The sequence below is a fragment of the Aotus nancymaae genome, unplaced genomic scaffold (genome assembly GCF_030222135.1).
Source record: "Aotus nancymaae isolate 86718 unplaced genomic scaffold, 86718_ANA_hifiasm-v0.15.2.pri h1tg000040l, whole genome shotgun sequence".
In the NCBI taxonomy this organism is placed as follows: Eukaryota; Metazoa; Chordata; class Mammalia; order Primates; family Aotidae; genus Aotus; species Aotus nancymaae.
In genome coordinates, this window is record NW_026988454.1 from 91,689,045 (window position 1) to 91,701,172 (window position 12,128).

Below are 12,128 nucleotides of genomic sequence, written 5' to 3' on the forward strand. Positions count from 1 at the left end.
ACATGTTCTTTTCAGAAAATACCTTTAGCTCCACTATGTTTACTCTTTTTAACTATGTAAATCAATGTGTCATTCCACTGAAATACATTCCATACGAACAAGAGAAATCTATCTGACATACCAAAGGCTTCTATAGAAGATAAGATACAAGCCTAAGCATGCAATATTCTCAAATATCATATGAATGGAAGGAAAAAGTAAAGGTGTGAGAAAACCTCTGAGGCCAAAAGGCAGACAAATAAAAAAATATTTTGCACATTTTCAATTTAATTTACAAGTTGTACAACTCCAGGAAGGAAATATATATATATATATATATTTGAACAATCATATATGTCATGTGCTGATGTACTTCATAGACTTTTTTGTGCCCAAGGAAAGTTGTCAGAAATGTCATGAGGAATGACAAGAACAATAGAATGCTTAACCCAGGTGTCCAAATCATCACTTCCCCATATAATCAAGATTCTTAAAAATTGTGGAAAGGGAAGAACAGAAACAGCAGAAAGGGAACAAATAATTCCTGCCGTGGATTAGCACTCTCTTAATTATGCTGCCAATTTCTTTCTTTTCTTTAAATGTTTATTATTTCTAGTTATAAAAGTGTATATTTGTTGCCAGAATATTAAAAATATGCAAATAGCCCTTTTAAAAGATATTGTTACCACCCAGAATTTAAAGTATATTCCTCCAAAAACATTTTCATCTTAACCTTAAGATGAAGGATGACTGGCAGGTGTTGGTGCTGATTTTGCAGTCCTACTCAGTGTACCTGGACTATGGACAACTCATGTCAGCCTCCTGCCATCAGTAGTGATCTTGAGAAGCCTACCAATGCATCTCAGTCAGTCTTCTTTCTGGAGAAGAGGATGAGAAGGAAGGAAATGGAAGGGAAATAATTAGTAAAATAGGATAAGATGAAGATGATAGTATTTGTATTCAGAAGATTAACCCTCAGCAGTGAGGAGAATGGGGTCTTCTGGGAACTAGGAAATTACATCCTATAGGTGGTTCCTTATTTTACCTGCCAAGTATTTTCTACTGTATCTAAAAACAAATATACTGCAGGCCTTTGTATCATATTTTAAAGAAATACTTCAATCCTGGACATTGGTAGATGGAATAAAGGACATTGTGTGTATGTATGTACCTATTTTTCTTATTTTCAGGAAAGTAATAATAATTGTAACTTGTATTAGCTGCTTCCTATATGTTGTGCACTGTGCTGGACTTTACATGCATTATTTCATTATTTTTGTTGTTTTATTGATAAAGAAACTGAGTAGAAAAGGAAAGGTATAACCGAAAGTTAAAAAGTGGCAGAGCCTGGGCACAAAACCAGTTAGATCTGATGCCAGGGCCACTGGCCTCCACCACACTTCCCTAATACTTGCCACCCCCACAACTGTGTGGACCATTTTTAAAAAGAATAACTTTCGGGGTATAAGATTTCAAAAAAAATTCTTAATACTATTAATTATTAAAAATTATGAGATATTATTTTTAAAATGTACTTGTGGAAAGCAAGTGAAGACTTTGAAAGAGCCAGCCCCTACTGATTAACATTGTCCTCATAAAATAAATTTCTTTTAATCACTTAGTGGTGATGTATAATGTCGTATCCAGTTAAAGAGTTTGTCTCATGTCATTACATCATCTTTATATTGTATTTTAAAAAGACATACTGTCATGAGACAGAAATAATAATTCCTGATCCATCCATCTTTCAAACATAGCCATATGATCCTAAAGACACTGATAAAATAGAAACAAGAAATGAACTAGTTGGATTTACATTTTGGAAGTGTTTTAACTCCCTCAAATAAATAGAGCAAGTAGTAAGAAAAAGCCTTTTACAGTACCTGTTGGCATCTTAGTGGGTTAAAAAATAGAAATTACCTGTTCCGTACTCATAAGTGTGATAATATCTAAAATATTTGAAAACAAAACGGCAGGGAGTTGTTGTTTAATGGACAAAAAGTTTAGTTTTCCAAAATAAAGAGTTCTGGAGAATGGTTGCATAACAATGTGGATGTACTTAACACTACTCAACTGTACACTTTAAAAAAGGTTAAGATGGTAAATTTTATGGTATTTGCATTTTACCAAACAAAATTCAAGTAAAAATGAAAACAAAATAGCACTGGTCTCAGGTCAGAGTTTTCTCTCCTGGCCTTCTCTTCTGCCCCCCTCTGAGTCTTCCTTTAACTGAATACATTCAGTTTGTGGGTGAAAAAAGAACAATTTTCTATTATAATCATCACAACTTTTAAGATATGTCAGTGGTTTACCTGACTTTTAATTTGTATACTTTCTCATGGTTACTATAAACACTGAAGAATTACTTGCTTTCAGAGTTGATAGATAAAAAAGACCTCTCACTATGGCTTTCCTTTTCTTACTAGAATTTTTTCTGCATTTCTCTAGGAATTATCACAGTGAATGGCAGCCTTGATCACCACCCCTGCTAATTATGTTTTACATAGGTTCCAAAGAGGGTATGACAAAATGTAACGCTCACTGCTTGGCAGTCCCAAAGAGATGTGAACAGATTCCTTTAGCTCGTTAGACACAGAGTTGGAAGGGCTGTTTCTCATGGACACTTGGGCTGTTTTTTGATATATGGCAGCTCTGTAATTAGGCATAACCCCACCTTCTTGTCAGAAGCCAGTTTTGGCATGTCAAAGATGGAGTCGCTTGGTAAACTAATCTTTAGGCAGTTAACTGTAAAAAACATGAGGTAGTACCAAGAGTCCAGTCCCAAGAGTCCAAGCTACTCCTCTGTACCAGAGATTAAGACCACAATGGAATTCCAGCATATCAGTGCTGCTTGGAAAATGTATATTTTCCATCTTAATCAAAACCCAGTTTCATTATGGTTCCTCCTACTGGGTAATATTTCTTTTGGCTTTAATCTAAGTAGCAGTTGCCCAAAATAGAATCCCCATTCTGCTATGAGTCAAACTCAATTGTATTGTTGATCCTAGAGTTTGACCAGCTTCAGAGGGCCAAAGTTGGAAATAAAGGATCAAGGAAAACCAACAACTTTCTCAAAACACAGACTGGAACACACGTGCCTCAGCACAGCTTTGCTGACCCAGCTTCTCCTTCGAGAATTTGGCTTGACTTTGAGGGGTTCATTTTCAGTGAGGTGAATGAAGAGTTGGCAGTCTGGCTCTCATTTACTGTAATTGAGTCAGACAATTAAATTGCCTCCCAGTTACTGAAAATGTAAACCACATACACGGTATGTGGGTCACAGCATTCCAGTGGTGCATGTCCAGTATAGTGACTTAATGCCTGGATATGGAGGACACTTGAGTAAAAGCAGTACAGCACGCTGGCTCAGCAGATGCACATGCATGCAACAAGAGCAACAGCAAAAGTCTGTAGCCTTGGAAGATATCCTAGAATCAGTGCTTCAGCACATGGATTTATTTAGACAAAAAATGTGTCAGCTTATCATTGTGCTATAATTTTTGGATAACTTTCCTTAAAAATCTTAAAATGAAGCATGTTTTAAATATATTTTTCTTTACACAGAACCCTCCCCAAAATTCTCCATTTGTCTTCCCAAAATCAAAGTTGTACTTAAAGATGTAAAATAAACATTTTTGCATTGAGTACTTGGAGGAAGGCCGACCAATGTCTCATTCTCAGTTCGTGACGTGATGTAGGCTTTGGAGAAAGAAAGTCAACTTAGTGACATTGGCAGAATTGAGGAAAAGGGGTAGATTGTGCATATGTTTAACTTGACTTACTATGAATGCCAGTGCTGTCAATTGATGATTTTAATATAGGTGGTGATGAGGAAGCAATGTGTTTTATAACCTACCTTACCTTCAGGTTAATAGCTGTTTTTAACATCTTAAAATCTTATAATACAAAAATAATATAAACATATAATACAAAAATTCTTATAAGAAATAGACTATTAAAAGTGTTACTTAAGAAAAAAGTATTTGATCTGTATTTGGATTTTCCTTGGCAAATCTTACATCTCAGGGCTATAACCTCCCACTCTATAAGGTTTTTGGTATCTGGCTCCATCAGCACATGTTGCGTGTTAAAGGAATGCTTTTCTAGCCTAGCACAAGTAGAATCACCAAGATGCATTTGTATGCATGTATGTGTGTGTGCCCCAGCCAGGGATATTTCCTATGAAAGCATCTTCACTGATTCTTATTTCAACCCATTCGCATACTTAGCATACCATGTTCATAGAATTATATTAAGAGTTTAATGAGGAAAACCAGTGTTTTCCTGGTGGGCTTGCTCTCTAATTCTTCGCATTTCTATTCTGAGTGTTCTGCTTATAAGGTTATCTTCATTAGCACTAATATTTCTCCAATAGTCTTGGGTTAAAAGATAAAGTCTAAAACTGTGAGTCTGGCTATTATTTTTGCCACCGACTTTTATTACTTTTATTTTGAGTGTAATAAGGTTATCCATTTCTCATTTCAGAGGAACATATTCATGCTAGTTCCACCTCTTTCAGGCTTTCTCAAACCAACCTTCTTGAAGCTTCTCTCATTCTAAGGACGGAGCCAAGTGCTCCATGTTAAAGGTATACATTGGCCAATTTCCAAGTGTATGCCTTGACACAGTGATAGAAGAAAATACAACACTAATGGTGAAAAATAGTCATTATACCAAGTCCTGTTCCCATTAATTACTTTTTACATTTTCTAATTCAAGGGATGCATTAATTTCTATTTCAAGGAATGCATTGTGACGTTTAGGGAAAGTGATGAAATAACGTGGTTAGTGTGTGTAGGTCCTATGCTTTAGATAGTCTGACAAATTGTATTAGTCTATTCTCATACTGCTATGAAAAATTACCCAAGACTGCATAATTTATTAAAAAAGAGGTTTAATTGACTCACAGTTCTGCAGGGCTGGGGAAGCCTCAGGAATCTTTCAATCTGACAGAAGGGGAAGTAAACATGTCCTTCTTCACATCATGGTACGAAGGAGAAGTGCAGAGCAAAAGGGGAAAAAGCCCCTTAAAACACCATCAGATCTTGTGAGAACTCACTCACTATCGTAGAAACAGCATGAAGGTAATGACTTCCGTGATTCAATTACCTCCCATTGGGTCCCTCCCACAATATGTGGGGATTATGGGAACTACAATTCAAGATGACATTTGGGTGGGGACACAACCAAACCATATCATAAACCTACACACAACATATACAATTTTAGAACATGGTATTAAAAATAAATTTTAAATCTTAATAAGCATCTATATCATTCTTGTTTATAAAACTCTTTGTACTACGTCTTTGTTATATAAAAGTTCCTAAATAGCCAGCATAAATAAAATACAGCAAAAGACAAAATTATTATATATATTACATTATGAAAACTAATTTAAAAATTATTTCATAATGAAGAATTATAAAAGACATCAAAATACCAAATACATTTTCCCCCAAAGTTTCCAAGGCACAAAGCATATCCCAAATATCACCTAGAAATGCAATGAAAATGAACTCTAAATCACAATAACAATTAATTTATAAATACCCACGTCTGCCTCTAATAAGAAACATGGTTACCAACTTAAAGAAAATAACAATTTAATGGAGTATAAGAAAATTTGAATGACAAGTAATAAAATGTTATTTTAAAAGATGTCAGTAACTTTTCCCAAATTATAAGAGAACACTGACAAAATCCCAATGAAACATTTTAAGTAAAAAATAAAGAAAAAAACTATAAAGTTAATTTGAAAACCCTAAATTTACTTTTATTAAAAAAATATGTTCAGAGGCTGGCATCATTGTTCAGTTGTTGAGTATGGAGTAGGAAGAGTATAGATATTGTTAAAATAGGGGGAAGCCTGAGGGAGTCAAGATGGCCAAATAGACAAACCTCCAGAGCACAACACCCAATGAGAGAGATGCAGAAATTGAGAGATCTCCTAGCTCCAACCGAGGTACCAGGTGCATTTCAATGGGTCTGGTCAGATGGTGAGCAAAGCCCAGGCAGGACAGACTGAGGCGAGGAGGGGTGCGGCTTCAGCCAGAAAGTGCATCTGACTGGTGAGTCAGAGTCTCCCCATGTGGCATTCCCATCCAGATACAGCACTTTCCCCAAAGCCTCAGCAGTATAGAGAATGGGGGAATGTTTGCCAGTCAAACACCAGGAATTACAAGCACAGAGTTGAATAATAATCCAGGATGGTGTCCCGGATTGGCGCACAGATCTAAGCAAACCTATAAACCCATAAGCTGGATGGGAGAGCCTGCAGATGGAGCTATTGCCCCCTCCCCCTGCCTGGAGAGAGAGGAAGCTGAAAGTGAGAAGACAGACTGTACAGCTGGGCGGGTCCCTACCCACTCCCACAAACCCCAGAGGGCTGAAGCACTAACTCTAGTGGGTTATGCAGCCAGTGCCTAAGTCTGAGCTGAACCCTGAATGATACAGCCCTGTGGAGGAAAGACACAACCCACCATTAAAGAGGTGGGACTAGGCTTCATGTTTTAACAAAAAACACAGGAAGCCTACATAGCAACGGCACAGTGTTCTTGACCACCCAGCAGTGCCTCCAGGTCAGAGGAAGAGGCAGGCCTAATCTTCCAGTGCAAACAAAAAAGACACAGGAAGCTTACAGCAAAAGAAAACATCATTAGAGCAAACTGGCAACCAACAAAATGGGAAAAAAATTTTGCAGTCTACCCATCTGACAAAGGGCTAATACTCAGAATCTACAAAGAATTAGATATACAAGAAAAAAACCACCCCATTCAAAAGTGGTTGAAGGATATGAACAGACACGTTTCAAAAGAAGACATGTATGAGGCCAACAAACATGAAAAAATGCACATCATCACTGGTCATTAGAGAAATGCAAAGCAACCTCATGTTAAGATACCATCTCACACCAGTTAGAATGGTGATCATTAAAAAATCTGGAGACGAGATGCTGGAGAGGATGTGGAGAAATAGGAACACTCTTACACAGTTGGTGGGAGTGTAAATTAGTTCAACCATTGTGGAAGACAGTGTGGCGATTTCTCAAGGATCTAGAAATAGAAATTCCATTTGACCTTGCAATTCCATTACTGGGCATATACCCAAGGAACTATAACTTGTTCTACTATAAAGACACATGCACACATATGTTCATTGCAGCCCTGTGTACAATAGCAAAGACCTGAAACCATCCCAAATGCCCATCAGTGATAGACTGGATAAAGAAAATGTGGCACATATACACCATGGAATACTACGCAGCCGTAAAAAAAGATGAGTTTGTGTCCTTTGTAGGGACTTGGATGAATCTGGAAACCATCTCAGCAAACTGACACAAGAACAGGAAACTAAACACCACATGTTCTCACTTATAGGCAGGTGTTGAACAATGAGAACACATGGAGTCAGGGAGAGGAGCATCACACACTGGGGTCTATTGGTGGGACTAGGGGAGGGATAACATGGGGAGAAATGCCAGATATAGTCAAAGGGGGAATAAAGGCAGCAAACCACCTGGTTGTGTATGTACGTATACAACAACCCTGCATGACCTGCACATGTACCCCAGAACCTAACGTAAAATTAAAAAATAAAAAAAAATTCAACATCTGGAAGAAAACAAAAAGCAAAATTGAAAAATGAAAAAAAAAATAGTGAGAAGCCTCACCTCAAGAGTGACAGACACCAAAGGCAAACAAATAGAATTGGAAAGTGTGATAAAACAAGGTTCAACACAAGGAAAGCAGATAGAATTGGTGGCCAATTAGAGGGAAGGTGATACAGGCTGAATGTACAAAATATGAAATGCTCCAAAATCCTAAACTTTTTGAGCACCAACATAGTCTCAAATACTCTTTGGAGCATTTTGGATTCTGGATTTTTAAGTTTGGGATGCTCAACTTAATACAGATACTCCAAAATCTGAAAAAATAAAAAATCTGACACTTTAGTCCTAAGCATCTCACAAAGGAATATTTCACCTGTATATATCATTCTCAAACATCATACCAGAAATCCCAAAATCCTAGTAGCAAATCTAAGTAGAAATAGTACATAGAAAATAGTCTAGACATAAAAGTATAAAAGAGACACGACTTCTTGTCATTGGTCTGACCAGGATGCAGTATGTGAGTGAGTTGGCATGCATATACAAAAATAAATTGGGAAGAATGACGAAGTTGTGAATGAAAAGAAAATGGGATAACTACTACTATATCCTTTGTTAAAACATAAATATAATAATTTTCTTTTAAAAAATAACTTTAAAAGCATGACACAGTAAGAAAGACAGAATCTAATACTAAGTAGTATTATGACAGAAAAAAAGAAACATTAGCTTCACCCAAGGGTGTTGTTGAGAGAAATAATTAGCAATTTATAAGAAAATATGTTTAAATTTCACATCTCATAATATAAAATACATTTCAATGGGCATATATAATTAAGTAGATTTGAAAACAAAAAATAGGAGAAGAAACTCAATGAGGATTTTTAGAAAAAGAGAGCCTAACATTACTACAAATTTTTGGCCAGAGCAACTGGAAAGAGGTCATCTACTGAGATGGGAAATCTGTGGGAGGATCATTTAGGGGCAAGATGAGCAGTTCGCTTTTGGACATGTTTGCTTGAGATTCTGATTAGATATCTAAGTAGAGATTTCAGGCTGGGTGGAGTTGGGGGGAGTGGGTGGCATTTGATTTAGTCTAGAGTTTGGGAAAGAAGTCTGGGTTGACAACATCAGTATTCAATTTTTCAGAATATAGATGATATTTAAAGTTGTAAGATGTGAGTAGAGATTGAAGAAATGGGGAGAAATCAACAAAGGAGACTGAAAAGGAGCAGCCAGTGAAAAGAGGGAAACCAGGAGTACATTGCTGTGGAAACCAAGAGGGGCAGAAACGTGTTTCAAAGTGAAGAGATCAGTTGAGCCAAATACTCCTGATAGATCGAGCAAGATGAGAACAGAGAACTCTGTTTTGCATTGAGGAGTGGAAGATATGATTACAGAGTGAAAGTCTGTTTTAATGGAAGGATTTGAGCAAGAACTTGATTAGAGTGGGATCAAAAGAGGACAGATTAAAGGAATTGAAGATAGTACACATAAGTAATTTTGAGTTTTGCTATCAATGGTAACAAATGAAAAGTGTCTGCAGGGAGATATGGATTCAGGAGATAAATTTTTTTTTGGTTATTTTCTAAGTGGAAAGAAATTAAAATCTGTTTGCCAGATGGGGTTTACATAGTGGAGAGGAAATTTCATAATGCAAAGAAAAGAAGAAAAATTATGAACCAATGATCCTGAGTAGGTGAAAGTTGAATGGGCTGTAACATAAAAGTAAAAGGTGTTGAACTTAGCTGTGGGGTCATCCATCAGTGGTCATATGAGGGAGGGTGAACACATGGCACAGATACAGATAAGATTATAGATGTGGCAGTAGAGGCATGGTACTAATCGTTAACTATCTGTTGTAGATTGTTTTCAATTACATCTACCAACAGTTCTTCTTATTCCTATATTCGTATACAGTTTTTTATATCACCAGGCTGAATCTATTTCCTTCTCTTGAATCTTGGCCTTGTGTGTTGCTTTGACCAATAGAATACAGTAGTGACATTTTGGGATTTCTAACCCCAGGCCTTAAGGAATTGGCAACTTCTGCTTCCTCATTCTTAAAGCCCAGCTGCCATCCTCAGAAAAAATCTAGACTATTGAATGCATAGGGGCCACATGTAGAACCATAAAGGATGAAAGGTCCTCTTGGAGATTCTGGCTCAGCACTACTCCTGGCTGAGTGACCCTACACACAGTGCAGAAAAAAAAAAAATGCCTCACTGAGCCTGAATACCTGACCCATCAAGAAATAATAAATATTTTTGTAGTTCATTTGTTTGAAGTTATTAAGCTTGGGGATCTTTGTTAAGCAGAAATAGTTAATTGAAATATCAAATTTGTATAAAAATAAACACCAACATTTGACTTGAAAGGGAATATGAAAGTGTTAGGAGCCTGAGGGAAAAGGATAATCTGTGATATCTTTCATAATCTTTTCAAACATTAGGAGACATGGGGGAAAATAGTATGATTGTTGGGAAGCACACAGGTAAATTTAAAGAGAAAACGATCAGTACATCTGTTGGTTTTTCTCTATTCACATTCAGATGCGCTTTACTATTCAGGCTTGGAGCTGGAAATAGTTGGATTTCTGCTCGTTTGGATTTTTGACAAGTAAATATGGCAAAGTGAATAATGAGGCATAGAAGGGGGTCTTACAACAAATGGCCATGGTATTTAATAAGCAAATGAACCTTACATTTTCAAACCTCTCCTCTGCTGACTTAAAGGAAACAACACATTGTATCAAACCACACAGGACCTCATTGGGAAAGAATTTTTACCTGTATTTCTTTGGCTCCCTTCACAACTGTTCTCGTCTTTTTTTTTTTTTTTTTTTTTTTTTTGTAAGAGAGCAAGGATGCTAAAAGTAAAACACATATTATCTACTCTTTGAGAAACATAGTCCATTTTACAAATTATCATGATTATAAGCTATTAGAAGAGAAGCCCAGTACATAATTTTCCAAGTCTTCGATAGAGCGTAGCACAGGGCTATGCAAGGTAATCAAGAAAAATACTTGAACGAATAAATGAATGAATAAATCTTTTAGTTAAATTCAAGGTTTATAAATAATTGCTTAATGGGAAGGAAAGATTAATCAATTGTGAACCACCCTTGTATGCTGTGGCTAATCAGAATGATTGGCAGATGCTCAATATAGATTTGTTCGGTTTGTTGATAAATGAATGAATGATCTGTCTGGTAAAGCTCACATTCTCATTAAATGAAGAAAAAATAATCCTTGCTAAAATTTGTTTTTCTCAATCATTTTCATGTACATTCATAAAACTTCATGTTTAGCAGAGTTTTCCTGATATAGATTAACACTCTGGAATAGCAGCTCCTTTCCAAATCTCATCACCTTGAGATTAAGAAATTGAGTAAAAGCTTCATCTTTAAATTCACACTTTTAATATTCACTGCAATTTATTTGCACTTTATTACCAAAAACATGGGTGGGTGGTTGAACCCTTAACAATATATAAGCTACTGTAAGTCATTTAATTTCTTTAATATGTTTTATGTTGTGCGGTAGAAAAGTTTGTCCTATTTTAAAGTGTTAAGACATATTGACTTAAAGAGAACATTTTTCTCTGATGTGAACAGATACAGACTTCACAGTTTCATTCCAGAAAATGAGTAAAAGTCTACTAATGCACTTCTACCTCAGGAAGATTGCAGTTTCATAATCTAGCCAAGAGAGAAGTTAAGATTCCAGAGATAAAAAATAACCTTTTAAAGTGTTGGTGGGCTCAATCTGCAGGGTGTAGACAATCATGGAATGTCCAGATTCTGATACTGCACTTTGTTGCCTATCAAGGCTTACTTTCTTCAGAGAAATGCCATTATCAGACTTTTCAGTTACTATTTTTTTTTTTTTTTTTTTTTTTTTAGAAAAGAGTGTTATTTACAAACACTCTCTTGTAAGTAAGAGGGGAGAGTTTATTGTATAACTACTGACATGAAATATAAATCGGTACAGTGGTTCCTAAAACTGCTCACATGAATTACTACTGAAGCTGTTTAAAATAATGATTCTTGGACTCCCACCGCCAAGATTGTAATTCAGGAACACTGGGGAGGCTCAGGTGGATTTGCATGTAACAAGCAATGTGGGTGATTCTTCTCTAGCCAGTCTGGCACCAGTTCACTGACAGGTCTTTAAAAGTCACTGATTTACTCAATGGAAATATATGACAGGTGCCTGCTTATTTGATGCTATAAAGGGTGGCAAGGTAATAAAGTACATTCCTTTCTCACACTAAAGTAGATGCATTTATGACTGTTGCTGTCACATACAAAATAATTGATGCCTTTAGTCCAGCACTCACTTTACAAATGTGCATGGCTCCCGGTGCAGTCAGTGGATTTAAATTCACCTTTAGGTTCACACTTTTAAATTCATGTCACATGCGATGAGCTTCTTAATGATTCAAAGGTTTTATTCATAATAGCTCTAAATCAAATGTGGTTCAGTTGCATTTCCTTTTTCAATGTCATTCTCTGCAGTACATTTTGCTTCTTAAA

At 36.3% G+C, this 12,128-nt stretch overlaps 1 long non-coding RNA gene across 1 annotated transcript in view; it reads right to left on the reverse strand.

Annotated features, from left to right (window-relative positions):
• Positions 1-236: 236 nt before the first annotated feature.
• LOC135268309 (uncharacterized) overlaps positions 237-12,128 on the reverse strand; it is a 524,649-nt gene continuing 512,757 nt past the window's right edge. The window contains exon 3 of the long non-coding RNA XR_010336566.1: positions 237-857. This is a non-coding gene — a long non-coding RNA (uncharacterized LOC135268309). The remainder of the gene's footprint in view (positions 858-12,128) is intronic.